Below are 27,096 nucleotides of genomic sequence, written 5' to 3' on the forward strand. Positions count from 1 at the left end.
AGTTTGCTAATCAACTGTCAACGACATCCAGTGGATTTTGACTGTTTTTTTAAGTCCATATTGAATACGAACACTTATCTTTTTCACCATCCATGACTCGACAGTCAGCAAAGGCACCCAGTGGACTTTGACTCTCTTTTTTTCCCCAATCATATCCAGTGGTAAATCCAAACTTCTGCGCCAACCGGGAATCGAACCCGGGTCACAAGAATGGGAATCTTGTATGATACCACTACACTATTGGCGCTTAAGTGATATGAAAGGATTCATGAGTCAAGTTCACAAACTGCATGCGTAGTCAAATACGTTGTTGAGGAAGTTTGCTAATCAACTGTCAACAACGACATCCAGTGGATTTTGACTGTTTTTTTAGTCCATATTGAATACGAACACTTATCTTTTTCACCATCCATAACTCGACAGTCAGCAAAGCCACCCAGTGGACTTTGACTCTCTTTTTTTCATCATATCCAGTGGTAAATCCAAACGTCTGCGCCAACCGGGAATCGAACCCGGGTCACAAGAATGGGAATCTTGTATGATACCACTACACTATTGGCGCTTAAGTGATATGAAAGGATTCATGAGTCAAATTCACAAACTGCATGCGTGGTCAAATACATTGTTGAGGAAGTTTGCTAATCAACTGTCAACAATGTCATCCAGTGGATTTTGACTCTTTTTTGGTCCATATTGAATACGAACTCTTATCTTTTTCACCGTCCAGGAGTCGACAGTCAGCAAAGGCACCCAGTGGACTTTGACTCTCTTTTTTTCCCCCATCATATCCAGTGGTAAATCCAAACTTCTGCGCCAACCGGGAATCGAACCCGGGTCACAAGAATGGGAATCTTGTATGATACCACTACACTATTGGCGCTTAAGTGATATGAAAGGATTCATGAGTCAAGTTCACAAACTGCATGCGTAGTCAAATACGTTGTTGAGGAAGTTTGCTAATCAACTGTCAACAACGACATCCAGTGGATTTTGACTGTTTTTTTAGTCCATATTGAATACGAACTCTTATCTTTTTCACCGTCCATGACGACTGACAACAAAGCCACCCAGTGGACTTTGACTCTCTTTTTTTCATCATATTCAGTGGTGAATCCTAACTTCTGCGCCAACCGGGAATCGAACCCGGGTCACAAGAATGGGAATCTTGTATGATACCACTACACTATTGGCGCTTAAGTGATATGAAAGGATTCATGAGTCAAGTTCACAAACTGCATGCGTAGTCAAATACATTGTTGAGGAAGTTTGCTAATCAGCTGTCAACGACATCCAGTGGATTTTGACTGTTTTTTTAAGTCCATATTGAATACGAACTCTTACCTTTTGTACCATCCAGGAGTCGACAGTCAGCAAAGGCACCCAGTGGACTTTGACTCTCTCTTTTCCCCCCAATCATATCCAGTGGTAAATTCAAACTTCTGCGCCAACTGGGAATCGAACCCGGGTCACAAGAATGGGAATCTTGTATGATACCACTACACTATTGGCGCTTAAGTGATATGAAAGGATTCAAGAGTCAAGTTCACAAACTGCATGCGTAGTCAAATACGTTGTTGTGGAAGTTTGCTAATCAACTGTCAACAACGACATCCAGTGGATTTTGACTGTTTTTTTAGTCCATATTGAATACGAACACTTATCTTTTTCACCATCCATAACTCGACAGTCAGCAAAGGCACCCAGTGGACTTTGACTCTCTTTTTTTCATCATATTCAGTGGTGAATCCTAACTTCTGCGCCAACCGGGAATCGAACCCGGGTCACAAGAATGGGAATCTTGTATGATACCACTACACTATTGGCACTCAAGTGATATGAAAGGATTCATGAGTCAAATTCACAAACTGCATGCGTGGTCAAATACATTGTTGAGGAAGTTTGCTAATCAACTGTCAACAATGTCATCCAGTGGATTTTGACTCTTTTTTGGTCCATATTGAATACGAACTCTTATCTTTTTCACCATCCATAACTCGACAGTCAGCAAAGGCACCCAGTGGACTTTGACTCTTTTTTTTACATCATATCCAGTGGTAAATCCAAACGTCTGCGCCAACCGGGAATCGAACCCGGGTCACAAGAATGGGAATCTTGTATGATACCACTACACTATTGACGCTTAAGTGATATGAAAGGATTCATGAGTCAAGTTCACAAACTGCTTGCGCAGTCAAAGACGTTGTTGAGGATGTTTGTTAATCAACTGTCAACAACGGCATCCAGTGGATTTTGACTGTTTTTTTTAGTCCATATTGAATACGAACTCTTATCTTTTGTACCATCCAGGAGTCGACAGTCAGCAAATGCACCCAGTGGACTTTGACTCTCTTTTTTTTTACATCATATCCAGTGGTAAATCCAAACGTCTGGGCCAACCGGGAATCGAACCCGGGTCACAAGAATGGGAATCTTGTATGATACCACTACACTATTGGCGCTTAAGTGATATGAAAGGATTCATGAGTCAAGTTCACAAACTGCATGCTTAGTCAAATACGTTGTTGAGGAAGTTTGCTAATCAACTGTCAACAATGTCATCCAGTGGATTTTGACTCTTTTTTGGTCCATATTGAATACGAACTCTTATCTTTTTCACCATCCATAACTCGACAGTCAGCAAAGGCACCCAGTGGACTTTGACTCTCTTTTTTTTTTTTTTTACATCATATCCAGTGGTAAATCCAAACTTCTGCGCCAACCGGGAATCGAACCCGGGTCACAAGAATGGGAATCTTGTATGATACCACTACACTATTGGCGCTTAAGTGATATGAAAGGATTCATGAGTCAAGTTCACAAACTGCATGCGTAGTCAAATACGTTGTTGAGGAAGTTTGCTAATCAACTGTCAACAACGACATCCAGTGGATTTTGACTGTTTTTTTAGTCCATATTGAATACGAACACTTATCTTTTTCACCATCCATGACTCGACAGTCAGCAGAGGCACCCAGTGGACTTTGACTCTCTTTTTTTCATCTTATCCAGTGGTAAATCCAAACTTCTGCGCCACCCGGGAATCGAACCCGGGTCACAAGAATGGGAATCTTGTATGATACCACTACACTATTGGCGCTTAAGTGATATGAAAGGATTCAAGAGTCAAGTTCACAAACTGCATGCGTAGTCAAATACGTTGTTGTTGAAGTTTGCCAATCAACTGTCAACAACGGCATCCAGTGGATTTTGACTGTTTTTTTAGTCCATATTGAATACGAACTCTTATCTTTTGTACCATCCAGGAGTCGACAGTCAGCAAAGGCACCCAGTGGACTTTGACTCTCTTTTTTTCCATCATATCCAGTGGTAAATCCAAACTTCTGCGCCAACCGGGAATCGAACCCGGGTCACAAGAATGGGAATCTTGTATGATACCACTACACTATTGGCGCTTAAGTGATATGAAAGGATTCATGAATCAAGTTCACAAACTGCATGCTTAGTCAAATACGTTGTTGAGGAAGTTTGCTAATCAACTGTCAACAATGTCATCCAGTGGATTTTGACTCTTTTTTGGTCCATATTGAATACGAACTCTTATCTTTTTCACCATCCATAACTCGACAGTCAGCAAAGGCACCCAGTGGACTTTGACTCTCTTTTTTTCATCTTATCCAGTGGTAAATCCAAACTTCTGCGCCAACCGGGAATCGAACCCGAGTCACAAGAATGGGAATCTTGTATGATACCACTACACTATTGGCACTTAAGTGATATGAAAGGATTCATGAGTCAAGTTCACAAACTGCATGCATAGTCAAATACGTTGTTGAGGAAGTTTGCTAATCAACTGTCAACAACGACATCCAGTGGATTTTGACTGTTTTTTTAGTCCATATTGAATACGAACACTTATCTTTTTCACCATCCATGACTCGACAGTCAGCAGAGGCACCCAGTGGACTTTGACTCTCTTTTTTTCATCATATTCAGTGGTGAATCCTAACTTCTGCGCCAACCGGGAATCGAACCCGGGTCACAAGAATGGGAATCTTGTATGATACCACTACACTATTGGCGCTCAAGTGATATGAAAGGATTCATGAATCAAGTTCACAAACTGCATGCTTAGTCAAATACGTTGTTGAGGAAGTTTGCTAATCAACTGTCAACAATGTCATCCAGTGGATTTTGACTCTTTTTTGGTCCATATTGAATACGAACTCTTATCTTTTTCACCATCCATGACTCGACAGTCAGCAAAGGCACCCAGTGGACTTTGACTCTTTTTTTTCCCATCATATCCAGTGGTAAATCCAAACTTCTGCACCAACCGGGAATCGAACCCGGGTCACAAGAATGGGAATCTTGTATGATACCACTACACTATTGGCGCTTAATTGATATGAATGGATTCATGAGTCAAGTTCACAAACTGCATGCGCAGTCAAATACGTTATTTAGGAAGTTTGCCAATCAACTGTCAACAATGACATCCAGTGAATTTTGACTGTTTTTTAGTCATTATTGAATACGAACACTTATCTTTTTCACCATCCATGACTCGACAGTCAGCAGAGGCACCCAGTGGACTTTGACTCTCTTTTTTTCATCTTATCCAGTGGTAAATCCAAACTTCTGCGCCAACCGGGAATCGAACCCGGGTCACAAGAATGGGAATCTTGTATGATACCACTACACTATTGGCGCTTAAGTGATATGAAAGGATTCATGAGTCAAGTTCACAAACTGCATGCGTAGTCAAATACGTTGTTGAGGAAGTTTGCTAATCAACTGTCAACAACGACATCCAGTGGATTTTGACTGTTTCTTTAAGTCCATATTGAATACGAACACTTATCTTTTTCACCATCCATGACTCGACAGTCAGCAAAGGCACTCAGTGGACTTTGACTCTCCTTTTTTCATCATATTCAGTGGTGAATCCTAACTTCTGCGCCAACCGGGAATCGAACCCGGGTCACAAGAATGGGAATCTTGTATGATACCACTACACTATTGGCGCTTAAGTGATATGAAAGGATTCATGAATCAAGTTCACAAACTGCATGCTTAGTCAAATACGTTGTTGAGGAAGTTTGCTAATCAACTGTCAACAATGTCATCCAGTGGATTTTGACTCTTTTTTGGTCCATATTGAATACGAACACTTATCTTTTTCACCATCCATGACTCGACAGTCAGCAAAGGCACCCAGTGGACTTTGACTCTCTTTTTTTTTACATCATATCCAGTGGTAAATCCAAACTTCTGCGCCAACCGGGAATCGAACCCGGGTCACAAAAATGGGAATCTTGTATGATACCACTACACTATTGGCGCTTAAGCGATATGAAAGGATTCATGAGTCAAGTTCACAAACTGCATGCATAGTCAAATACGTTGTTGAGGAAGTTTGCTAATCGACTGTCAACAATGCCACCCAGTGGATTTTGACTCTTTTTTGGTCCATATTGAATACGAACTCTTATCTTTTGTACCATCCAGGAGTCGACAGTCAGCAAAGGCACCCAGTGGACTTTGACTCTCTTTTTTTTTACATCATATCCAGTGGTAAATCCAAACTTCTGCCCCAACCGGGAATCGAACCCGAGTCACAAGAATGGGAATCTTGTACGATACCACTACACTATTGGCACTTAAGTGATATGAAAGGATTCATGAGTCAAGTTCACAAACTGCATGCATAGTCAAATACGTTGTTGAGGAAGTTTGCTAATCAACTGTCAACAACGACATCCAGTGGATTTTGACTGTTTTTTAGTCCATATTGAATACGAACACTTATCTTTTTCACCATCCATGACTCGACAGTCAGCAGAGGCACCCAGTGGACTTTGACTCCCTTTTTTTATCTTATCCAGTGGTAAATCCAAACTTCTGCGCCAACCGGGAATCGAACCCGGGTCACAAGAATGGGAATCTTGTATGATACCACTACACTATTGGCGCTTAAGTGATATGAAAGGATTCATGAGTCAAGTTCACAAACTGCATGCATAGTCAAATACGTTGTTGAGGAAGTTTGCTAATCAACTGTCAACAACGACATCCAGTGGATTTTGACTGTTTTTTTAGTCCATATTGAATACGAACACTTATCTTTTTCACCATCCATAACTCGACAGTCAGCAAAGCCACCCAGTGGACTTTGACTCTCTCTTTTTTTACATCATATCCAGTGGTAAATTCAAACTTCTGCGCCAACCGGGAATCGAACCCGAGTCACAAGAATGGGAATCTTGTATGATACCACTACACTATTGGCGCTTAAGCGATATGAAAGGATTCATGAGTCAAGTTCACAAACTGCATGCATAGTCAAATACGTTGTTGAGGAAGTTTGCTAATCGACTGTCAACAATGCCACCCAGTGGATTTTGACTCTTTTTTGGTCCATATTGAATACGAACTCTTATCTTTTGTACCATCCAGGAGTCGACAGTCAGCAAAGGCACCCAGTGGACTTTGACTCTCTTTTTTTTTTACATCATATCCAGTGGTAAATCCAAACTTCTGCGCCAACCGGGAATCGAACCCGGGTCACAAGAATGGGAATCTTGTATGATACCACTACACTATTGGCGCTTAAGTGATATGAAAGGATTCATGAATCAAGTTCACAAACTGCATGCTTAGTCAAATACGTTGTTGAGGAAGTTTGCTAATCAACTGTCAACAATGTCATCCAGTGGATTTTGACTCTTTTTTGGTCCATATTGAATACGAACTCTTATCTTTTTCACCATCCATGACTCGACAGTCAGCAAAGGCACCCAGTGGACTTTGACTCTCTTTTTTTTACATCATATCCAGTGGTAAATCCAAACTTCTGCGCCAACCGGGAATCGAACCCGGGTCACAAGAATGGGAATCTTGTATGATACCACTACACTATTGGCGCTTAAGTGATATGAAAGGATTCATGAGTCAAGTTCACAAACTGCATGCGTAGTCAAATACGTTGTTGAGGAAGTTTGCTAATCAACTGTCAACAACGACATCCAGTGGATTTTGACTGTTTTTTTAGTCCATATTGAATACGAACACTTATCTTTTTCACCATCCATGACTCGACAGTCAGCAAAGGCACCCAGTGGACTTTGACTCTTTTTTCCCCCATCATATCCAGTGGTAAATCCAAAACTTCTGCACCAACCGGGAATCGAACCCGGGTCACAAGAATAGGAATCTTGTATGATACCACTACACTATTGGCGCTTAAGTGATATGAAAGGATTCATGAATCAAGTTCACAAACTGGATGCGTAGTCAGATACGTTGTTGAAGAAGTTTGCTAATCAACTGTCAACAATGACATTCAGTGGATTTTGACTGTTTTTTTAGTCCATATTGAATACGAACTCTTATCTTTTGTACCATCCAGGAGTCAACAGTCAGCAAAGCCACCCATTGGACTTTGACTCTCTTTTTTTCCCATCATATCTAGTGGTACATCCAAACTTCTGCGCCAACCGGGAATCGAACCCGGGTCACAAGAATGGGAATCTTGTATGATACCACTACACTATTGGCGCTTAAGTGATATGAAAGGATTCATGAGTCAAGTTCACAAACTGCATGCGTAGTCAAATACGTTGTTGAGGAAGTTTGCTAATCAACTGTCAACAACGACATCCAGTGGATTTTGACTGTTTTTTTTAGTCCATATTGAATACGAACACTTATCTTTTTCACCATCCATGACTCGACAGTCAGCAAAGGCACCCAGTGGACTTTGACTCTCTTTTTTTCATCATATTCAGTGGTGAATCCTAACTTCTGCGCCAACCGGGAATCGAACCCGGGTCACAAGAATGGGAATCTTGTATGATACCACTACACTATTGGCGCTCAAGTGATATGAAAGGATTCATGAATCAAGTTCACAAACTGCATGCTTAGTCAAATACGTTGTTGAGGAAGTTTGCTAATCAACTGTCAACAATGTCATCCAGTGGATTTTGACTCTTTTTTGGTCCATATTGAATACGAACTCTTATCTTTTGTACCATCCAGGAGTCGACAGTCAGCAAAGGCACCCAGTGGACTTTGACTCTCTCTTTTTTTTTTTTACGTCATATCCAGTGGTAAATCCAAACTTCTGCGCCAACCGGGAATCGAACCCGAGTCACAAGAATGGGAATCTTGTATGATACCACTACACTATTGGCGCTTAAGTGATATGAAAGGATTCATGAGTCAAGTTCACAAACTGCATGCATAGTCAAATACGTTGTTGAGGAAGTTTGCTAATCAACTGTCAACAACGACATCCAGTGGATTTTGACTGTTTTTTAGTCCATATTGAATACGAACACTTATCTTTTTCACCATCCATGACTCGACAGTCAGCAGAGGCACCCAGTGGACTTTGACTCTCTTTTTTTCATCTTATCCAGTGGTAAATCCAAACTTCTGCGCCACCCGGGAATCGAACCCGGGTCACAAGAATGGGAATCTTGTATGATACCACTACACTATTGACGCTTAAGTGATATGAAAGGATTCATGAGTCAAGTTCACAAACTGCATGCATAGTCAAATACGTTGTTGAGGAAGTTTGCTCATCGACTGTCAACAATGACGCCCAGTGGATTTTGACTCTTTTTTGGTCCATATTGAATACGAACTCTTATCTTTTTCACCTTCCATGACGACTGGCAAAAAAGCCACCCAGTGGACTTTGACTCTCTTTTTTTTTACATCATATCCAGTGGTAAATCCTAACCTCTGCGCCAACCAGGAATCGAACCCGGGTCACAAGAATGGGAATCTTGTATGATACCACTACACTATTGGCGCTTAAGTGATATGAAAGGATTCATGAGTCAAGTTCACAAACTGCATGCATAGTCAAATACGTTGTTGAGGAAGTTTGCTAATCAACTGTCAACAACGACATCCAGTGGATTTTGACTGTTTTTTAGTCCATATTGAATACGAACACTTATCTTTTTCACCATCCATGACTCGACAGTCAGCAAAGGCACCCAGTGGACTTTGACTCTCTTTTTTTTTACATCATATCCAGTGGTAAATCCAAACTTCTGCGCCAACCGGGAATCGAACCCGGGTCACAAGAATGGGAATCTTGTATGATACCACTACACTATTGGCGCTTAAGTGATATGAAAGGATTCATGAGTCAAGTTCACAAACTGCATGCATAGTCAAATACGTTGTTGAGGAAGTTTGCTCATCGACTGTCAACAATGACGCCCAGTGGATTTTGACTCTTTTTTGGTCCATATTGAATACGAACTCTTATCTTTTTCACCTTCCATAACTCGACAGTCAGCAAAGGCACCCAGTGGACTTTGACTCTCTCTTTTTTTTTTTTACGTCATATCCAGTGGTAAATCCAAACTTCTGCGCCAACCGGGAATCGAACCCGAGTCACAAGAATGGGAATCTTGTATGATACCACTACACTATTGGCGCTTAAGTGATATGAAAGGATTCATGAGTCAAGTTCACAAACTGCATGCGCAGTCAAAGACGTTGTTGAGGAAGTTTGCTAATCAACTGTTAACAACGACATCCAGTGGATTTTGACTGTTTTTTTTTTGTCCATATTGAATACGAACACTTATCTTTTTCACCTTCCATGACGACTGGCAACAAAGCCACCCAGTGGACTTTGACTCTTTTTTTCCATCATATCCAGTGGTAAATCCAAACTTCTGCGCCAACCGAGAATCGAACCCGGGTCACAAGAATGGGAATCTTGTATGATACCACTACACTATTGGCGCTTAAGTGGTATGAAAGGATTCATGAGTCAAGTTCACAAACTGCATGCATAGTCAAATACGTTGTTGAGGAAGTTTGCTAATCGACTGTCAACAATGACACCCAGTGGATTTTGACTCTTTTTTGGTCCATATTGAATACGAACTCTTATCTTTTGTACCATCCAGGAGTCGACAGTCAGCAAAGGCACCCAGTGGACTTTGACTCTCTTTTTTTTTACATCATATCCAGTGGTAAATCCAAACTTCTGCGCCAACCGGGAATCGAACCCGGGTCACAAGAATGGGAATCTTGTATGATACCACTACACTATTGGCGCCTAAGTGATATGAAAGGATTCATGAGTCAAGTTCACAAACTGCATGCATAGTCAAATACGTTGTTGAGGAAGTTTGCTAATCAACTGTCAACAACGACATCCAGTGGATTTTGACTGTTTTTTTAGTCCATATTGAATACGAACACTTATCTTTTTCACCATCCATGACTCGACAGTCAGCAGAGGCACCCAGTGGACTTTGACTCTCTTTTTTTTTACATCATATCCAGTGGTAAATCCAAACTTCTGCGCCAACCGGGAATCGAACCCGGGTCACAAGAATGGGAATCTTGTATGATACCACTACACTATTGGCGCTTAAGTGATATGAAAGGATTCATGAATCAAGTTCACAAACTGCATGCTTAGTCAAATACGTTGTTGAGGAAGTTTGCTAATCAACTGTCAACAATGTCATCCAGTGGATTTTGACTCTTTTTTGGTCCATATTGAATACGAACTCTTATCTTTTTCACCGTCCATGACTCGACAGTCAGCAAAGCCACCCAGTGGACTTTGACTCCCTTTTTTTCCATCATATCCAGTGGTAAATCCAAACTTCTGCGCCAACCGGGAATCGAACCCGGGTCACAAGAATGGGAATCTTGTATGATACCACTACACTATTGGCGCTTAAGTGATATGAAAGGATTCATGAGTCAAGTTCACAAACTGCATGCATAGTCAAATACGTTGTTGAGGAAGTTTGCTAATCGACTGTCAACAATGACACCCAGTGGATTTTGACTCTTTTTTGGTCCATATTGAATACGAACTCTTATCTTTTGTACCATCCAGGAGTCGACAGTCAGCAAAGGCACCCAGTGGACTTTGACTCTCTCTTTTTTTTTTTTTACGTCATATCCAGTGGTAAATCCAAACTTCTGCGCCAACCGGGAATCGAACCCGAGTCACAAGAATGGGAATCTTGTATGATACCACTACACTATTGGCGCCTAAGTGATATGAAAGGATTCATGAGTCAAGTTCACAAACTGCATGCATAGTCAAATACGTTGTTGAGGAAGTTTGCTAATCAACTGTCAACAACGACATCCAGTGGATTTTGACTGTTTTTTTTAGTCCATATTGAATACGAACACTTATCTTTTTCACCATCCATGACTCGACAGTCAGCAAAGGCACCCAGTGGACTTTGACTCTTTTTTTTCCCATCATATCCAGTGGTAAATCCAAACTTCTGCGCCAACCGGGAATCGAACCCGGGTCACAAGAATGGGAATCTTGTATGATACCACTACACTATTGGCGCTTAAGTGATATGAAAGGATTCATGAGTCAAGTTCACAAACTGCATGCGTAGTCAAATACGTTGTTGTGGAAGTTTGCTAATCAACTGTCAACAACGACATCCAGTGGATTTTGACTGTTTTTTTAGTCCATATTGAATACGAACTCTTATCTTTTTCACCGTCCAGGAGTCGACAGTCAGCAAAGGCACCCAGTGGACTTTGACTCTCTTTTTTTTTACATCATATCCAGTGGTAAATCCAAACTTCTGCGCCAACCGGGAATCGAACCCGGGTCACAAGAATGGGAATCTTGTATGATACCACTACACTATTGGCGCTTAAGTGATATGAAAGGATTCATGAATCAAGTTCACAAACTGCATGCTTAGTCAAATACGTTGTTGAGGAAGTTTGCTAATCAACTGTCAACAATGTCATCCAGTGGATTTTGACTCTTTTTTGGTCCATATTGAATACGAACTCTTATCTTTTTCACCATCCATAACTCGACAGTCAGCAAAGGCACCCAGTGGACTTTGACTCTTTTTTTCCATCATATCCAGTGGTAAATCCAAACTTCTGCGCCAACCGGGAATCGAACCCGGGTCACAAGAATGGGAATCTTGTATGATACCACTACACTATTGGCGCTTAAGTGATATGAAAGGATTCATGAGTCAAGTTCACAAACTGCATGCATAGTCAAATACGTTGTTGAGGAAGTTTGCTAATCAACTGTCAACAACGACATCCAGTGGATTTTGACTGTTTTTTAGTCCATATTGAATACGAACACTTATCTTTTTCACCATCCATGACTCGACAGTCAGCAGAGGCACCCAGTGGACTTTGACTCTCTTTTTTTCCATCTTATCCAGTGGTAAATCCAAACTTCTGCGCCACCCGGGAATCGAACCCGGGTCACAAGAATGGGAATCTTGTATGATACCACTACACTATTGGCGCTTAAGTGATATGAAAGGATTCATGAGTCAAGTTCACAAACTGCATGCATAGTCAAATACGTTGTTGAGGAAGTTTGCTAATCAACTGTCAACAATGTCATCCAGTGGATTTTGACTCTTTTTTGGTCCATATTGAATACGAACTCTTATCTTTTTCACCGTCCATGATCGACAGTCAGCAAAGGCACCCAGTGGACTTTGACTCTCTCTTTTTTTTTTTACGTCATATCCAGTGGTAAATCCAAACTTCTGCGCCAACCGGGAATCGAACCCGAGTCACAAGAATGGGAATCTTGTATGATACCACTACACTATTGGCGCTTAAGTGATATGAAAGGATTCATGAGTCAAGTTCACAAACTGCATGCATAGTCAAATACGTTGTTGAGGAAGTTTGCTAATCAACTGTCAACAACGACATCCAGTGGATTTTGACTTCTTTTTTGGTCCATATTGAATACGAACTCTTATCTTTTGTACCATCCAGGAGTCGACAGTCAGCAAATGCACCCAGTGGACTTTGACTCTCTTTTTTTTTACATCATATCCAGTGGTAAATCCAAACGTCTGCGCCAACCGGGAATCGAACCCGGGTCACAAGAATGGGAATCTTGTATGATACCACTACACTATTGGCGCTTAAGTGATATGAAAGGATTCATGAGTCAAGTTCACAAACTGCATGCATAGTCAAATACGTTGTTGAGGAAGTTTGCTCATCGACTGTCAACAATGACGCCCAGTGGATTTTGACTCTTTTTTGGTCCATATTGAATACGAACTCTTATCTTTTTCACCTTCCATGACGACTGGCAACAAAGCCACCCAGTGGACTTTGACTCTCTTTTTTTTTTCCATCATATCCAGTGGTAAATCCAAACTTCTGCGCCAACCGGGAATCGAACCCGGGTCACAAGAATGGGAATCTTGTATGATACCACTACACTATTGGCGCTTAAGTGATATGAAAGGATTCATGAGTCAAGTTCACAAACTGCATGCATAGTCAAATACGTTGTTGAGGAAGTTTGCTAATCGACTGTCAACAATGACACCCAGTGGATTTTGACTCTTTTTTGGTCCATATTGAATACGAACTCTTATCTTTTGTACCATCCAGGAGTCGACAGTCAGCAAAGGCACCCAGTGGACTTTGACTCTCTTTTTTTCCCCCATCATATCCAGTGGTAAATTCAAACTTCTGCGCCAACCGGGAATCGAACCCGGGTCACAAGAATGGGAATCTTGTATGATACCACTACACTATTGGCGCTTAAGTGATATGAAAGGATTCATGAGTCAAGTTCACAAACTGCATGCATAGTCAAATACGTTGTTGAGGAAGTTTGCTAATCAACTGTCAACAACGACATCCAGTGGATTTTGACTCTATTTTGGTCCATATTGAATACGAACCCTTATCTTTTGCACCATCCATGACTCGACAGTCAGCAGAGGCACCCAGTGGACTTTGACTCCCTTTTTTTTATCTTATCCAGTGGTAAATCCAAACTTCTGCGCCAACCGGGAATCGAACCCGGGTCACAAGAATGGGAATCTTGTATGATACCACTACACTATTGGCGCTTAAGTGATATGAAAGGATTCATGAATCAAGTTCACAAACTGCATGCTTAGTCAAATACGTTGTTGTGGAAGTTTGCTGATCAACTGTCAACAACGACATCCAGTGGATTTTGACTGTTTTTTTAGTCCATATTGAATACAAACTTTTATCTTTTTCACCGTCCAGGAGTCGACAGTCAGCAAAGGCACCCAGTGGACTTTGACTCTCTTTTTTTCCCCAATCATATCCAGTGGTAAATCCAAACTTCTGCGCCAACCGGGAATCGAACCCGGGTCACAAGAATGGGAATCTTGTATGATACCACTACACTATTGGCGCCTAAGTGATATGAAAGGATTCATGAGTCAAGTTCACAAACTGGATGCATAGTCAAATACGTTGTTGAGGAAGTTTGCTAATCGACTGTCAACAATGACACCCAGTGGATTTTGACTGTTTTTGTAGTCCATATTGAATACGAACACTTATCTTTTTCACCTTCCATGACGACTGGCAACAAAGCCACCCAGTGGACTTTGACTCTTTTTTTCCATCATATCCAGTGGTAAATCCAAACTTCTGCGCCAACCAGGAATCGAACCCGGGTCACAAGAATGGGAATCTTGTATGATACCACTACACTATTGGCGCTTAAGTGATATGAAAGGATTCATGAGTCAAGTTCACAAACTGCATGCGTAGTCAAATACGTTGTTGAGTAAGTTTGCTAATCAACTGTCAACAACGTCATCCAGTGGATTTTGACTCTTTTTTGGTCCATATTGAATACGAACTCTTATCTTTTGTACCATCCAGGAGTCGACAGTCAGCAAAGGCACCCAGTGGACTTTGACTCTCTTTTTTTCATCATATTCAGTGGTAAATTCAAACTTCTGCGCCAACCGGGAATCGAACCCGGGTCACAAGAATGGGAATCTTGTATGATACCACTACACTATTGGCGCTTAAGTGATATGAAAGGATTCATGAGTCAAGTTCACAAACTGCACGCATAGTCAAATACGTTGTTGAGGAAGTTTGCTAATCAACTGTCAACAACGACATCCAGTGGATTTTGACTGCTTTTTTAGTCCATATTGAATACGAACCATAGAGGTAGAAAATAACACTAGAGGCGTCCCCGCCCCCCTTCTGACGGCAATCTGTGGCGGCCATTATCAGTAGGTAGGTCTGATAAATGGAAATTAATGGACAAGGAGGCTCACCTCTGTCAAAAAATGGCTTAATAATGTGAAAATGTCCATGAACACACTCTACAGGACAATAGTTGAAGTGTGTTGCTAAATATTTGCAGAATTAATATAATTCGATTTTTAGATGTATTTTATCGACTCATATGAATTAAGTAGATATTTATCCTGATATTTCAAATCTGGGGTAGATTTCTCAAAGGAGAAGTAGCTAGTCGGTTAGCAACTTTGCAGAGTAGATACTATAAAAGTTGCTAACTCCTGTGTCTCGAACGTTAGCACACGAAGTAACTACTGCTTGGAGTAATGTGCACTCTGAAGTAGTGGTGACTTTGAAAGTGAGGCGCCTCCTATCCGTATCTCGACAGTGAAGTTGAAGTACAGCTGGAGTAGATCCATTGAGTCCAGACATCACCTCAGCCACCCCAAGTAACATACAGCGCTAGTCTACTTCAGAGTGTGACTCCACCCATTAGCTAAACTTGTAGTACATATTTGACCACAAATGTGTCAATATCTTTTAATTCCTGTGGTGCAAAAGCGATGAAAATCAATCGACATGCAAACAAAGTGATGATACAGCTGCGAGAGTGTTCAGAACACAAATTCACGTCATGTCATTTGTTCGTGAAAAAAAAACGTCATATCCTTGGAATCTGATGAATCCCACACTAATAATATACTTTTAGCTGTATACCGATTGAATTGCGTCTCATTTCGATGTGTAATTTGTGAAATATTTAGATAAGAAAGTATCGGTTACTTCCGGAAATGCGCTGGCTTAGTGTCAACTACTTAAATTTTTTTGGCGTGAATTTCATTTCATAGCCTAGGGGTATTTACGCTTGCCTATCAATGGGAAGACGCGAGCCACGCGGGTTCGAAACCAGTGTGCAGCATGTTGACAACATCTCGTGAAATCGTGTTTTGGACCCTACAGTGTAACACATTTTCCCTTGGCTGCACGTGTGTGTTGGTAATGCACAACATGAATTATCTATTTCTGCCAGATATTTCCAAAATTGTGGCACTGCAACCATGTGGATTCGAACCGGCGTGGCTTCTGTTTTCCCATTGGGATGCAAGCGTGAATACCACTAGACTATGTACTGAAATCCGCACAAACTTTATTTTAGAAATATGACACTCCAACAGGCGATTTTTCGGGAGTAACCACAACTTTATTGTCCAAATATTTTACAAATTACACCTCGGAATGAAACGAAATCCAATCGGCATGCAGATAATACTGCATTATTGGTGCGGACGGTGTCAGATTGTAATGCCACGGCCATGTTTTTTCACAAAGAAATTACAAGGTGTCAAGTGAAGAGAAAATCCGAAGTGCTCAGGGAATTGTTCAGAAAAAATCTTGAAGGTGCTCTTTGGTGTTGGGGAAAAAACAATATCTTGTCAAAAAAGGGAGTCCAAGGCACTCTTCTTGTGGAAAAATATTAAAAAGCCTTTATTGAAACATGGCTAAAAGTTTTAAAACATGGGAGCAGAGACCCACGCGTTTCGGCGCAAGCCTTCTTCAGGCCCTTGCGCCGAAACGCGTGGGTCTCTGCTCCCATGTTTTAAAACTTTTAGCCATGTTTCAATAAAGGCTTTTTAATATTTTTCCACAAGAAGAGTGCCTTGGACTCCCTTTTTTGACAAATTACAAGGTGTGTTGTGGAGGAAACAGCGGAGTCACGGTGTCGTGACATCCAATCAAATGTGCTGGTGGTGGTTGTACACTATTGCTTTCTACTTCACGCACTGAATTTAGGAGGAAACAGCTGAATCATGACTCGGCAATCATGCTTATCTCTTGTTGCTTCTTTGGTCACGCACTGCAATGCCAAGAAAGTAAGTAGCGGTGTGGACTCAGGAAAGTAGCCACACTACTTTGGGCTTACTGTGGGAATAGTAAGGTTTCGAGAAATGCACGGATTTCGCCTTGAAGTAAGTAGATAACTACAAAGTACATCTGTAGTTCAATGCTAACATTGGGGAACGCACCCTGGTCTTTGATTAAGGTGTTTCTTCATATTCACACAGTTTTAGTCCATTTTTTGACAGAGGTGGGCGTGTTCTCCATTGACTGAAGGTGCCTACACTACCTACAGACAATGGGAGGCGCCATGTGCCACTTCCCAGTGCTGTCGTGAATTGCCATGTCCACTCTAGTGTTATTTTCTACCTCTATGATACAAACTCTTATCTTTTGCATCATCCATGACTCGACTGGCAACAAAGCCACTCAGTGGACTTTGACTCTCTTTTTTTCATCATATTCAGTGGTAAATCCTAACTCTTGCGCCAACCGGGAATCGAAACCGGGTCACAAGAATGGGAATCTTGTATGATACCACTACACTATTGGCGCTTGAGTGGTATGAAAGGATTCATGAGTCAAGTTCAAAAACTGCATGAATATTAACGTACGTTGTCAAAGTAATTTGCTAATCGACTGTTAACAATGACACCCAGTGGATTTTGACTCTTTTTTTGGTCCATATTGATTTTAAACTCTTATCTTTTGCACCATCCAGGAATCGACTGGCAACAAAGGCACCCAGTTGACTTTCACTCTCTTTTTTTTATCAAATTCAGTGGTAAATCCAAACTCTTTAGCCAAAAAGGGGAATGGACCCCGAGTCACAAGAATGGGAAACTTGTACGGTTGGTGACACTTGCACCAACCGGGAATGGAACCCGGGTCACAAGAATGGGAATCTTGTAAGATACCATTACACTATTGGCGCTTCTTAAGTGATATGAAAGGATTCATGGGTCAAGTTCACAGACTGCATGCATAGTCAAATACGTTGTTGAGGAAGTTTTCCTAATCGACTGTCAACAATGACATCCAGTGGATTTTGACTCTTTTTTTTTTGTCCATATTGAATACGAACTCTTATCTTTTGTATCATCCAGGAGTCGACAGTCAGCAAAGGCACCCAGTGGACTTTCACTCTCTTTTTTATCATATCCAGTGGTAAATCTCACCTTCTGCGCCAACTGGGAATCGAACCCGGGTCACAAGAATGGGAATCTTGTATGATACCACTACACTATTGGCACTCAAGTGATATGAAAGGATTCATGAGTCAAATTCACAAACTGCATGCGTGGTCAAATACATTGTTGAGGAAGTTTGCTAATCAACTGTCAACAACGACATCCAGTAGATTTTGCCTCTTTCTTAGTCCATATTGAATACGAACTCTTATCTTTTGCACCATCCATGAGTCGACTGGCAACAAAGCCACCCAGTGGACTTTGACTCTTTTTTTTCGGTTACGTGGCGCTATTCCGACATGTCGCTATTCCGATGTTAATGTCTATTGTTGAATACCGACACGTTTTCCCACCGTCCGCCGCTATTCATACGTGCCGCTATTCCGACATCCCTATCCCTAACCCTAACCCTGGGGATGAAAAGTGTCGTCATATTCAGTGGTAAATCCTAACTCTTGCGCCAAACCAGGAAATCGAACCCGGTCACAAGAATGGGAAAGCGTGTATGATCCCACGACACTATTGGCGCTTGAGTGGTATGAAAGGATTCATGAGTCAAGTTCACAAACAGCATGCATATTCACAAAGGTCTCCACTGGATCTTGTGTGCTCCAGTGGTACATCACCCATATAACATAATGCCTAAAAATTCTGTCAATCTCTGATCACATAGCTGTTTCTTTTCCATCTTGCTATCCCTGTTCCCCAGCACCACCGCCGCCCCCTTCGCTCCATCACCTACCGTAATACTAAAATAAACATCAACATAACTGAGTTAACAGAGCTTTTACAATCTCAGCTGTCAGTGTTACCTCCCAGTAAGTGCTCTGATGATCTTGTGTCATCATATAACTCTAACCTCTCCTCTACACTTGACAAAACTTGCCCCCCTGGAAAACGCGTGTTGTCTCATTTTCTCACTCAGCTCCTTGGTTTAATTCTGAGCTTAGGGAAATGAGGGCAGCTGGCCGTAGGCTCGAACGTCTCAGTAAAAAGACTGAGCTTACTGTTCATGTGCTTGCTTTTAAGACCATGTCCTAGCATACAAGGAAGCCATAAACAAGGCCAAGTCCTCGTATTACAGCTCTATTATCAGTACAGGCCAGGGCAATCCCAGAGCACTCTTCTTCACTGTTAGCCTATATTCTCAAACCATCTCAACCCTTCCCACTTACCCCTTCAACTGATCTCTGCTGTGTGGTTCTTGAACTATTTTACAGTCAACTACAATCTCCCCCCTGCCCCACTTAAAATGAACAGCCCTTTCTCTTCAGCCACCTCCACAACTATTTTCCTCCCTCTCTACCGTTAATATTGAAACTGTCTGTGATCTTGCCACGAAGGCTGGGTCTACCACCTGTCTCCTGGACCCTATGCTCTCCTCTCTTGTAAAGGCCTGTCTACCAGTTCTCAGTCCCCTCCTTACTAACATGATTAACACTTCTCTCCTGACAGGCATAGTTCCAAACTCCCAAAAGATTGCAGCCATCACACCTGTCCTCAAAAAAACTGGAGCTGCAGCGGATGAATGATTTTTAAAAACTACCGTCCTATCTCAAACCTTCCCTTCATCTCCAAGCTGTTAGAGCGTACTGTGGCCTTACAGCTTCAAGAACACATGACATCATTTAGCCTATGGGAGGAACTGCAGTCTGGGTTCAGGGCTAAGCATAGCACTGAAACTGCACTAGTCAAGGTCGTAAACGACCTTTTGTTAGCTGCGGATTCAGGCCATTTCAGTATCCTCCTGCTACTTGATTTAAACAGCTGCTTTTGACACAGTCTGCCACAATGTCCCTCTCACAAGGCTGGAAACCCTATTGTGGCATCACTGGTACTGCACTCTCCTGGTTCAGGTCCTATCTAACTGAAGGAGAGCAGTTTGTCTCTATTGGTGATTTCCGGTCTCCAAATTCAGTCCTCACACATGGTGTTCCTCAAGGCTCAGTTCTAGGCCCCCTACTCTTCATCATTTATATTCTTGCCCCTTGGTAACATTCTCCGAAAACATGGCCTAGATTTTCATTGATTATGCAGATGACCACCCAAATTTACATTCACACCAAACCCTCCCATCCACTCCCCTCGCGCTAACTTAACAACCTGCCTAAATGAAATTAGTAATTTGGATGACCCAAAATTTTCTTAAACTTAATCAAAAACAAAACCGAAGCCATCATCATCGCCACTCCATCATTAGTTTAAAAAGATAAAACCTTTCTCAGTTCTTATATCCCTGACTATTTCACCTCCACTTCCTCTGTAGTAAGAAATCTGGGCGTCATCATCGACTCTTCGCTCTCCTTTGAATCCATATTAAACAACTCACCAAAACTGCGTGTTTTTCCACCTTAAAACCATCTCCAGACTCCGCCCTTCTCTACCCCTTCTCTGCTGAGACCCTCATCCACGCTTTCGTAACCTCCAGAATAGATTCTTGCAATGCCCTACTCACTGGTCTCCCTACTAAATTGGAGTAAACCGTCTACAATACATTCAAACTCAGCAGCTAGATTACTCACACACACCAGGACCCTGGCATCACATTACCCTATCCTCTATCAATTACACTGGCTTCCTATCCAATTCACGTATCCATTTCACAAAAATTCTCCTCCTTGTATACAAGGCCAGCACAGCCTTGCACCTTTCCTACATCACAAGTCTCCTCACCCCATACAATCCCACCCGCCACACTACGCTCCACTGACTCACTCCTCCTTACAGTTCCCTCCACACACCTGCGCACCATGGTGACAGGGCATTCAGTGTTGTTGGCCCCAAACTTTGGAATTCATTTCCAACTGTCACTTCGTCAGTGTTCTACACTATCTACTTTTAAATCCCAAGCTGAAGACACACCTTTTCATTCTGCTTTTCCACTTCATTGACAGGCACTTCCACTTTTATTTTAATCATCAGTTTATTTTTAATTTTACATATTATTATTTTTTACCCCTCATTTTATTTTATTTTCAAATGCATTCACTTCTTTTTCTGACTTGGAAAACATTTATCTTTATTGTACTTTTATTTCTATTTTATTTTTGTATTTTAATTACTCTCCTATTGTTAATTCACTGAAGCTTTGTTGTTCTTTCCCTACTGTTATGTATTATTGTTTTTGATTGTTAAGTGTCCTTGGGTATCTTGAAAGGCGCTCAAAAATGAAATGTATTATTATTATTATTATTATTATTACTATTATTATTATTATTATTATATTCATATACGTTGTGGAGGAAATTTGCTAATAGACTGTCAACCAATGACACCCGGTGTGGATTTTGACTCTTTTTTCGGTCCATATTGATTGCAAACTCTTATCTTTTTGCACCATCCATGGAGTCAACTGGCAACAAAGGCACCCAGTGGATTTTAACTCTCTTTTCTTCCATCATATTCATTGGTAAATCTCAGCTGTTGCGCCAACCGGGAATCAAACCCAGGTCACAAGAATGGGATTCAAGTTCACAAACTGGATGCATAGTCAAATACGTTGTTGAGGAAGTTTGCTAATCGACTGTCAACAATGATAGTCAAGTGCATTTATGAAAAGAATACACCAAACCCTAAAAAAATTCTAAAAAAAAGGTTTATAAGTGGCTTACAGTAGTATCAGATGTGCTTAATAACATACTAAAAGTCTACCAAAATCCGACTTCAGGAAAGGTCTGATTTTCAAGATGGCCGCCACTGGGCCCTTAAAATGACTCTGCCCATAAAATGACACTGAAATGACCAGGAATAGAGGTGTTTGATGTTTGTTTTGACCATGTAATGTTGTTATTAGGAGATTTCCTTGATGCATAAATGCTTACAATTGCAGTTGGTTGTTGTTTTGATGTATGGTACTGTAATATTTAGTGTAATCTGCCCTGGCATGTGTATGCTATGGATCGCTAACCCCATTGCTTGTATCTATTTTAGTTTTTTAGTTTTATTTTTTTTTAATTATGATTATTTTTACTTATTTATTTTAAAACGATTTGCTTTTGAACTTTTATTTGTGTATTTTCATTTACAAACGTTTGTATTTATATTGATGTAGGCCCTTGTGACTTTTGCCTTAGAATAACCTTGAAATGAGCTGATGTCTGATTAACTTTGTCGGCCAGAGATCACAAGCAATGAGTCAAAAGGCCCTCAAGATATGAGGCTACCAATTCAAACTTTTCCAGCGCCTGACTTGGCCCCTTAAGGTGTGTGAAATCTCCTGTACTACAGCCAGCAGGTTGGATGGCATTGCCAACTCCTACATCAGGAAAGGTTCAGGCCCCCATCGCTACTTCTCCAATGCAGGACTCTTTGGCTACGCTTCCTCTGAAGTCTGTAGGTGTTACAAGCAAGAGAAGGCATGACTGGTGTTATAGCTGAAGGAGTCCAGGGATCACACAATAAAAGGACCTGCAGTAGCTGTCCAAACAGGGCACAAGTGGAGTGGCCTTGCAAGATGTCCAGCCAAATTGTGACACCATGGACGGTGTTCTCCCACCAGGTCCATGCTCCTTGCTTGTCCTGGGATACAGCTTTGACAAAGTAGTCCTCCTGCTCTGCCCAAGCCACTTCTTCCACAAGCATGCAGCCTTCCAATAACCTACTAATAATGACTGCACAACAACCTACCACTCCAATCATCTTGTTCAGAGATAATCAAGAGGAACGAGACTCACTACAGGAAAGAGGTAGACCTTTCGAGCAGCACAATGATGAGAGATGTGAGTTTGCACATCAATAAGGACTTTTAGTAGAGAGTGAAGAAAGCCAAGTTGCAGCTCAACTTCCAGAGCAATCTCAAGTCAGGCAAGTGCTTCACCACTCATCATGACCAGATTTCTAAGACAAACCATAGAGAGCATCCATTCCATTTTCACCACAGTATGGACCAGGAGCTACGCTGACTGCAATAGTAGAGCTCTGCAGGCACAGCCAAGATCATTAGTGTACCTGTCTCTGCAATACATATCAGAGACAATTGATCATGTAGACATGGTTCATGGATATCTACGAATCGGCAGCCATGCCCCTTTAGGAGACTAGGAGAATGAATGGAGTTCATTCAAAGGAACGTCACCCCAATTTAGGAGACTGAACTTCATCCCACTTTATTGCATTGGTATAAACTGTTAGGGATGCTGAATTCTTTCCTTGGGGCCAACCATCAGGCTGCCAATATGTGATTTGTCTATACAGGGGACAGTGAAGAAAAGTGAAATTTTGAATCCTTCGTATGGATTCCTTGTTTTTTACCGGATATCATCAACTGACTAAATAAAATACATGTGAACTGCTAATTTCCTAATTACCTGATGAGTAGTACGTATTGGTGGAACAGGTTCACCTTAATTGGAAAGGCGGACTTTTAGTTTTGGCTTATCTAGAGGGGAATGAGTCACTCGTTGCTCCCTTGCTTCCTTCCTTTTTCCCTGCCGGTGTATCGGGGTTTGACTTGGTGGCGGAGGCGCTCACTGGATGAGTGGATGAGTGGTTTGGGAACTTTGTGCCTAACTGTTGTCGTTGGTGCGATAGTGAAGTGTTTGTGTCAGGGGTTTGACCCTTCTAAAACCAAAAATGTTGAATGCCAAGACACAGAATCACAGCCACACAGTTTTTCCAAAAGACTTTCATTTATTTTCTTCACAATTTTAAAATAACCAGATAGGCAGTTGAGAGTTTATGAGAGAGTCCAGAGTTCACCGTTTCTGAATGTTCTGACCCTGTTGGCTCTGTTGGAGTAACGGTGCGACTCCTGTCACAACACTGATCATGGCCCTGTTCCAACACCGGACCATAAGGAGGAAAAGCCTACCCGCCGTGGCCCGAGGCAGGACGGTACATCAAGAAGTCGGGAGCCCAGCCACAGAGCAACTTCGGATCACTGACAAGTCTGTGGTGTCTTTCTCAAAGCCTAGGCCAGTGTCCTTCCAAGTGTGATCAGCCTAATTAGGGGGTTTTATTCCCCACTACGCCCAGTGATTGGCTACCCTTTATTAGTCCACACACAAGTGTTTAATTGGGATATTCTGTAGAGAGTTCACCAAATAATATATCCAATCACATGGGCGTGACCTAATTAGAGGTCTGATACATTCCGGAAGGACACTGGCCTAGGTTTGAGAAAAGGACCCTGAGTACGCGGGATTCGTCGGGGCGCAGAGTTCTCCAACCTGGAACATTAGAGCTCACGCAATTACTGGGTTTGTTGTATTAATGAAAGTTCTTCAACTCTAGCACACCCATGGGCCGTTTCTCACGTTTACAGTGTGAGAGTTGACTCTTTCTGAGCTGTATCGTTCGATGTGTTCGGTTTGGTTTACGTCTCGTTCGGTCTTTTCAGGGTCGGTCGGATCCGTTGCTCCGACTGAACCCCCTTCTTTCTGCTGCTGGAGTTGCCGGTCCCTCGGTTGCCTCTGGTCTCGTCACAGCTCTGCTTCAGTGAGAAGCTCCTCTCTCTGCGCGCCTGCTTCTCTGTTTGTTCTGGTCCAAAACTACCTTGCCTTAAATACTCAGTTCCACTTTTAGAATGGGGGAGGGGCATGAAGCAGTGGAAACAGTCACTGGATTGGATGGCATTTCTGAATTGTACACTCAAGCGGACCAGTCAATGATTACCCTAATCACACAGGTGACAAAATACTATGATGGCTAACGTGAGCCAAGTTCTATTAATCACCAGGTGATTTACACAGCACAACCAATTAGTTTAAAAAGCACAGCAATTAAAAGTGAGCCCAAAGTCCCCTAAATAATGGTTAGTAAAAAACACAGCAACACTAAAATTATCACCTATTGAAAAGTGGGGGATTCCCATTTATCCCTCCCCATAGTTAAGTTCTGGGTGACATTTGCGCATCCAAAACGTTAGCGATGTAGGTAAATTTGTATCTCATTATCGGCACAGCACAGCATCCCTTATCTGTAATGATCCATTTAGTCAAACACTATATTCTTGGTTTTACTTTAGAAGCTTTGCAACACGAGCCTTGCCCGCATCACTGGGTAATTACGGCACGAAATCTAATCACTTTGTATCCAATCATGGTACTTATCCGTAGCATACAGACCCTTTTTATCCGTCCGTGTAACTAGGTATGACCATTGGCTTATCAATATGTTACAACAGAGTGTCGCAGCGACCAGCATCAAGGCAAGCTCCATGCCAGTCCAGGCTTCTGTTCGGTTGTGGAGTAAACATTGAAGCGCAAGTTTGTCTGTCCTCTGTGTCTGTGGATTGATGTAGGGGTATCGGGACGTACCTATGTTCCCCCGTGTCCTATTGATTCCCCCCCACTTTGGGGGAGGGGGTGGGGTCCCCTCACCTTTGTATGGGAGCGGGAACCCCCTTTTTCTCCAAAAAAGGGTTCTTATGTTCCCCGCATTGTAATGGTTCCAAATTTGCAAATTGTGCCCTTCCCGAAACCATCCCAAAACCTAACCTGTCAGAAATGCAATGTTGAGCCCTAACCAAAACTAATCCCTAAAACCTAACCTGTCACAGTTGCAACAGAAAACCTGCACTTGCCATGTGGCAGCAGTCTACTTTGAAGCAGTGGGGAACATAGAACCCTTTTTTTGAAAAAAAGGGTCCTAAATTCCCCGGATTGTATTTTTCCAAGTTTTCAAATTGTGCCCTTCCCAAGACCATCCATAAACTTAACCTGTCGTAATGCAATGTTTCTGAGTTTTAAATTTGTGCCCTGACCAAAACTATCCCTAAACCTAACCTGTCACAGTTGCAACAGCAACCTGCACTTTGCCATGTGGCAGCAGTCTACTTTGAAGCAGTGGGAAACATAGAACCCTTTTTTGGAAAAAGGATCCTATGTTCCCTGGTAGAGGGATACAATAATCATATCGCTGTAATAAGCACGGATTTAACACATTTGATGTGGACAAGTTATTGGGTGGTATTGTAAATAGTAGACTGTAAACCATTGAGAAACCTTTTGTTAGAATTTTTTTGGGGTTAAGTCATAAATGCACTTGACTACTTGTCCATTGTTTGTATATGATTTGATTTGATTTGATGTTGGGATATGCCACAAACTTTCTTTGACTTTGTTGACATGGCAAATAAACTCTTGAACTTTAATTTGAAACACGCTGTCTAACTAGTGTAACCGAGTGGACTTAACAAGTTTTCTAGCGACTACGCCAGGGGTAGACATGAAAGTCTACCACCAATAATCACCTTACTCAACAGAAAGGCAACACGGGTTCTTAGTACGGAGACAGACAGGGATCCCACAGTTTAAATAGTTTATTCTTAGTTCAATTATTTGTATAAAATATAGGCAATATGCATACATAAGACAGCACGTGCAAACGAGCAGGGACAAGACTCACTCACATTCACACTTAACATACAGCACACTTTGAGCCGTTCAGAGGGCTGGTCACAGCTAATAGCGAATGCTGCCACTAGTATCCCCAAACAGAAATGCACACAAATTACAAAACAAATGAAAATCAAAGAAACACTGCAAAACTGTAGTTACACACGCATGCAAAACACAGCAAAAGGAAATCAAAACATTAAACAAAGCACACGGGTTAGTGCGTCCACTAGAAGCTGCACCTGCTAATTTGGACGGCCAGAGCGCACAGACCCACAATCATTCACAGGACAGTGGGAGAGGCTGAGTATCCAATGCAGCCAGCCCACGGATCCACGACATGATGGAATGTCCATACTCACCATGCAGCCACAGACAGGAAATACATGAAATAGAATACAGCTAAAATCCTCCTCTGGCAAAACAGCAGATAGACGGCACCACCGGGTCCTGGTCCTGCTGGAGTGTGAACTACAAAAATACATTTTTCCGTCATTTATTTGCCAGAGTAGGCTACTTAATATAAAGGCAGACTATGCAGGTATCATAACCTACCCAACTTATAACACACGCGTAGTTCACACAAGACAGGCTACTGGGTAGAAGCAGAAAAACGCCTTGTTTTAGACAACATGACTAGAGGAGCGTCTTATCGTGTGGGTATGTGCTGAGCCACAACTTACCCTGGTCTCGATTACCAG

At 41.9% G+C, this 27,096-nt stretch overlaps 32 non-coding genes across 32 annotated transcripts; all 32 read right to left on the bottom strand.

The window, feature by feature from the left end:
• Positions 1-176: 176 nt before the first annotated feature.
• trnag-ccc (transfer RNA glycine (anticodon CCC)) lies at positions 177-247 on the bottom strand. The gene has a single exon. It is a non-coding gene; the product is annotated as a tRNA-Gly (tRNA).
• A 244-nt stretch (positions 248-491) lies between these two features.
• Positions 492-562, bottom strand: trnag-ccc (transfer RNA glycine (anticodon CCC)). Its single transcript has one exon. It is a non-coding gene; the product is annotated as a tRNA-Gly (tRNA).
• Positions 563-809: 247 nt separating this feature from the next.
• trnag-ccc (transfer RNA glycine (anticodon CCC)) lies at positions 810-880 on the bottom strand. The gene has a single exon. It is a non-coding gene; the product is annotated as a tRNA-Gly (tRNA).
• A 242-nt stretch (positions 881-1,122) lies between these two features.
• Positions 1,123-1,193, bottom strand: trnag-ccc (transfer RNA glycine (anticodon CCC)). The gene has a single exon. It is a non-coding gene; the product is annotated as a tRNA-Gly (tRNA).
• A 562-nt stretch (positions 1,194-1,755) lies between these two features.
• On the bottom strand, positions 1,756-1,826 carry trnag-ccc (transfer RNA glycine (anticodon CCC)). The gene has a single exon. It is a non-coding gene; the product is annotated as a tRNA-Gly (tRNA).
• Positions 1,827-2,069: 243 nt separating this feature from the next.
• Positions 2,070-2,140, bottom strand: trnag-ccc (transfer RNA glycine (anticodon CCC)). The gene has a single exon. It is a non-coding gene; the product is annotated as a tRNA-Gly (tRNA).
• A 571-nt stretch (positions 2,141-2,711) lies between these two features.
• Positions 2,712-2,782, bottom strand: trnag-ccc (transfer RNA glycine (anticodon CCC)). The gene has a single exon. It is a non-coding gene; the product is annotated as a tRNA-Gly (tRNA).
• Positions 2,783-3,342: 560 nt separating this feature from the next.
• On the bottom strand, positions 3,343-3,413 carry trnag-ccc (transfer RNA glycine (anticodon CCC)). Its single transcript has one exon. It is a non-coding gene; the product is annotated as a tRNA-Gly (tRNA).
• A 558-nt stretch (positions 3,414-3,971) lies between these two features.
• On the bottom strand, positions 3,972-4,042 carry trnag-ccc (transfer RNA glycine (anticodon CCC)). The gene has a single exon. It is a non-coding gene; the product is annotated as a tRNA-Gly (tRNA).
• Positions 4,043-4,286: 244 nt separating this feature from the next.
• trnag-ccc (transfer RNA glycine (anticodon CCC)) lies at positions 4,287-4,357 on the bottom strand. The gene has a single exon. It is a non-coding gene; the product is annotated as a tRNA-Gly (tRNA).
• A 243-nt stretch (positions 4,358-4,600) lies between these two features.
• Positions 4,601-4,671, bottom strand: trnag-ccc (transfer RNA glycine (anticodon CCC)). The gene has a single exon. It is a non-coding gene; the product is annotated as a tRNA-Gly (tRNA).
• Positions 4,672-4,916: 245 nt separating this feature from the next.
• Positions 4,917-4,987, bottom strand: trnag-ccc (transfer RNA glycine (anticodon CCC)). Its single transcript has one exon. It is a non-coding gene; the product is annotated as a tRNA-Gly (tRNA).
• Positions 4,988-5,233: 246 nt separating this feature from the next.
• trnag-ccc (transfer RNA glycine (anticodon CCC)) lies at positions 5,234-5,304 on the bottom strand. The gene has a single exon. It is a non-coding gene; the product is annotated as a tRNA-Gly (tRNA).
• Positions 5,305-5,863: 559 nt separating this feature from the next.
• On the bottom strand, positions 5,864-5,934 carry trnag-ccc (transfer RNA glycine (anticodon CCC)). Its single transcript has one exon. It is a non-coding gene; the product is annotated as a tRNA-Gly (tRNA).
• A 565-nt stretch (positions 5,935-6,499) lies between these two features.
• Positions 6,500-6,570, bottom strand: trnag-ccc (transfer RNA glycine (anticodon CCC)). The gene has a single exon. It is a non-coding gene; the product is annotated as a tRNA-Gly (tRNA).
• Positions 6,571-6,815: 245 nt separating this feature from the next.
• Positions 6,816-6,886, bottom strand: trnag-ccc (transfer RNA glycine (anticodon CCC)). The gene has a single exon. It is a non-coding gene; the product is annotated as a tRNA-Gly (tRNA).
• A 246-nt stretch (positions 6,887-7,132) lies between these two features.
• On the bottom strand, positions 7,133-7,203 carry trnar-ccu (transfer RNA arginine (anticodon CCU)). Its single transcript has one exon. It is a non-coding gene; the product is annotated as a tRNA-Arg (tRNA).
• Positions 7,204-7,449: 246 nt separating this feature from the next.
• trnag-ccc (transfer RNA glycine (anticodon CCC)) lies at positions 7,450-7,520 on the bottom strand. Its single transcript has one exon. It is a non-coding gene; the product is annotated as a tRNA-Gly (tRNA).
• Positions 7,521-7,765: 245 nt separating this feature from the next.
• On the bottom strand, positions 7,766-7,836 carry trnag-ccc (transfer RNA glycine (anticodon CCC)). Its single transcript has one exon. It is a non-coding gene; the product is annotated as a tRNA-Gly (tRNA).
• A 1,197-nt stretch (positions 7,837-9,033) lies between these two features.
• trnag-ccc (transfer RNA glycine (anticodon CCC)) lies at positions 9,034-9,104 on the bottom strand. Its single transcript has one exon. It is a non-coding gene; the product is annotated as a tRNA-Gly (tRNA).
• Positions 9,105-9,986: 882 nt separating this feature from the next.
• Positions 9,987-10,057, bottom strand: trnag-ccc (transfer RNA glycine (anticodon CCC)). The gene has a single exon. It is a non-coding gene; the product is annotated as a tRNA-Gly (tRNA).
• A 247-nt stretch (positions 10,058-10,304) lies between these two features.
• trnag-ccc (transfer RNA glycine (anticodon CCC)) lies at positions 10,305-10,375 on the bottom strand. Its single transcript has one exon. It is a non-coding gene; the product is annotated as a tRNA-Gly (tRNA).
• Positions 10,376-10,619: 244 nt separating this feature from the next.
• Positions 10,620-10,690, bottom strand: trnag-ccc (transfer RNA glycine (anticodon CCC)). The gene has a single exon. It is a non-coding gene; the product is annotated as a tRNA-Gly (tRNA).
• Positions 10,691-11,259: 569 nt separating this feature from the next.
• trnag-ccc (transfer RNA glycine (anticodon CCC)) lies at positions 11,260-11,330 on the bottom strand. Its single transcript has one exon. It is a non-coding gene; the product is annotated as a tRNA-Gly (tRNA).
• Positions 11,331-11,577: 247 nt separating this feature from the next.
• On the bottom strand, positions 11,578-11,648 carry trnag-ccc (transfer RNA glycine (anticodon CCC)). The gene has a single exon. It is a non-coding gene; the product is annotated as a tRNA-Gly (tRNA).
• Positions 11,649-11,890: 242 nt separating this feature from the next.
• trnag-ccc (transfer RNA glycine (anticodon CCC)) lies at positions 11,891-11,961 on the bottom strand. The gene has a single exon. It is a non-coding gene; the product is annotated as a tRNA-Gly (tRNA).
• Positions 11,962-12,843: 882 nt separating this feature from the next.
• trnag-ccc (transfer RNA glycine (anticodon CCC)) lies at positions 12,844-12,914 on the bottom strand. Its single transcript has one exon. It is a non-coding gene; the product is annotated as a tRNA-Gly (tRNA).
• Positions 12,915-13,159: 245 nt separating this feature from the next.
• On the bottom strand, positions 13,160-13,230 carry trnag-ccc (transfer RNA glycine (anticodon CCC)). Its single transcript has one exon. It is a non-coding gene; the product is annotated as a tRNA-Gly (tRNA).
• Positions 13,231-13,477: 247 nt separating this feature from the next.
• Positions 13,478-13,548, bottom strand: trnag-ccc (transfer RNA glycine (anticodon CCC)). Its single transcript has one exon. It is a non-coding gene; the product is annotated as a tRNA-Gly (tRNA).
• A 243-nt stretch (positions 13,549-13,791) lies between these two features.
• On the bottom strand, positions 13,792-13,862 carry trnag-ccc (transfer RNA glycine (anticodon CCC)). The gene has a single exon. It is a non-coding gene; the product is annotated as a tRNA-Gly (tRNA).
• Positions 13,863-14,110: 248 nt separating this feature from the next.
• trnag-ccc (transfer RNA glycine (anticodon CCC)) lies at positions 14,111-14,181 on the bottom strand. The gene has a single exon. It is a non-coding gene; the product is annotated as a tRNA-Gly (tRNA).
• A 555-nt stretch (positions 14,182-14,736) lies between these two features.
• Positions 14,737-14,807, bottom strand: trnag-ccc (transfer RNA glycine (anticodon CCC)). Its single transcript has one exon. It is a non-coding gene; the product is annotated as a tRNA-Gly (tRNA).
• Between the last annotated feature and the right edge of the window lie 12,289 nt (positions 14,808-27,096).

Source organism: Engraulis encrasicolus, chromosome 5, assembly GCF_034702125.1.
Source record: "Engraulis encrasicolus isolate BLACKSEA-1 chromosome 5, IST_EnEncr_1.0, whole genome shotgun sequence".
Taxonomy (NCBI): Eukaryota; Metazoa; Chordata; class Actinopteri; order Clupeiformes; family Engraulidae; genus Engraulis; species Engraulis encrasicolus.